The sequence below is a fragment of the Pongo pygmaeus genome, chromosome 2, assembly GCF_028885625.2.
Source record: "Pongo pygmaeus isolate AG05252 chromosome 2, NHGRI_mPonPyg2-v2.0_pri, whole genome shotgun sequence".
Lineage (NCBI taxonomy): Eukaryota > Metazoa > Chordata > Mammalia > Primates > Hominidae > Pongo > Pongo pygmaeus.
Window position 1 is genome coordinate 146,381,614 of NC_085930.1, and position 1,973 is coordinate 146,383,586.

General features: G+C 37.7%; 1 pseudogene; it reads left to right on the forward strand.

Moving 5' to 3' along the window:
* The first annotated feature begins 587 nt into the window (after window positions 1-587).
* Window positions 588-1,348, forward strand: LOC129032930 (nucleophosmin-like; annotated as a pseudogene).
* The last annotated feature ends 625 nt before the right edge of the window (window positions 1,349-1,973 follow it).

Below are 1,973 nucleotides of genomic sequence, written 5' to 3' on the forward strand. Positions count from 1 at the left end.
CTAGCCTCTAAATTCCACATTTCCAGGCTTACTCATTACCCTAGCCACATAATACATGGTCCTGAGACATAGGAGCACTGAGATGCAAGGAGCTGATAGAAGGCAACTTAAGAGGTTCTGTGTTTGAACAGAGGCATTTTGCTCTGTTAAGTCACTGCACAGAAGGTTCTGCTCCCAACTGCATCCTGGTGGAACACTGACCAGGCCAAAACTGTAGACAAGCTGAAAAGCTGATGACTCATCTGCAAGCCTAGAGTCAACTGCTTGTAGCTAGTCAAAAACAGGTGACTGTGCAGCCTAACTTTACAGCAGAGGGACAAGGCAAATGGGAAACTCAATTCCCAGGCCACTCATGTAAGTCATTTAGAATACAAAGGCTTATTAATCGTATTAATTCTTGAACATTGAATCAAAACTAAGAGTTAGGTTTTTAGTGGTGGTTAATTCTGTAAACCTGCTTTGTTAAACATGGCTAAATATGTGTAAACTAGCCCTGATATGATTCTGTCCTGCACAGCTGTTCTCTGAAGCAGTAGTCATTTATCTCCATCTGCCTTCTTTCCCACCTAAGTATGTGTCATCATCCCATGGAAGATTAAATGGACATAGACATGAGCCCTCTGGGTCCCCAGAACTATCTTTTCAGTTGTGAACGGAAGGCCGACAAAGATGATCACATTAAGGTTGATAATGATGAAAACTAGCACCAATTGTCTTTAAGAACAGTCAGTTTTGTTTTTTGTCCTTTATACCTAATGTAAATGACAAGTTAATGGGTGCAGCACACCAACATGGCACATGTATACGTATGTAACAAACCTGCATGTTGTACATATGTACCCTAGAACTTAAAGTATAATAAAATATATATATATATATTTTAAAGTCAGTTTAGGGACTGGTACAAAGAATGAATTGCACATTGTTGAAGCAGAGGCAATGAATCATGAAGGCAGTCCATTTGAGTTAACACTAGCAACTTTGAAAATGTCTGTACAGCCACAGTTTCCCCTGAGAGCTTTGAAATACCACCACCCATACTCTTACAGTTGAAGTGTGGTTCAGGACCAGTGTATATTAGTGGGCAGCACTTAGTTGCTGGGGAGAAAGAAGCAGAGTCAGAAGATGAAGAGGAGGAGAACGTGAAACTCTTAGGTACCCCTGAAGGGGGTAGCAAGTTTACACAGAAAAAAGTAAAACTTGCTGCTGATGAAAATGATGATATGATGATGCAGATAATGATCATGATGATGATGATGATGATGATTTTGATGATGAGAAAACTGAAGAAAAATCTCCAGTGAAGAAATGTATATGAGATACTCCAACCAAAAATGCACAAAAATAAAACCATCTCTCTGAAATGACAATGGCTACCATTTATTATATACCTTCTATGTGCCAATACCTACATCAGCCCCTTTATTAACATTATCTCACCTGATCTCAAAAAACTCTTGAAATAAAAGACTTTTTGTCACCCAAGAATGATTTAATTTTTTCTTTTTAAATAGTTTTATTGCAGTATAATTTATATGCCATAACATTCACTCCTTTTAAGTGTGCATTCCAATGACTTTTAGTAAATTAGAGTTGCACAACCACTACTACAATCCAATTTTAGAACATTTCCATCACCCCAATAAAAGATCCCTCTGTCTATTTGCAGTCACCCCTGTCCCCAACCCCAGCTCCAGGCAACAACTCATCTATTTTCTATCTCTATAGATTTTTCTTTTCTGGACATATTGTATAAATTGAATCATATAATATGTGGTCTTTTGTTCCCGCCTTCTTTTGCTTAGCACAATGTCTTCGAAGTTTATCCACATTGGGGAATGATTCACAGCTCCATTTCTTATTATTCTGAATATGCTCCTATTCTACTGATATACCATATTTTGTTTATCTGTTCTCTAAATGATGGACATTTGAGTTGTTTCCAGTTTGTGGCTATCATGAATAATGTTACA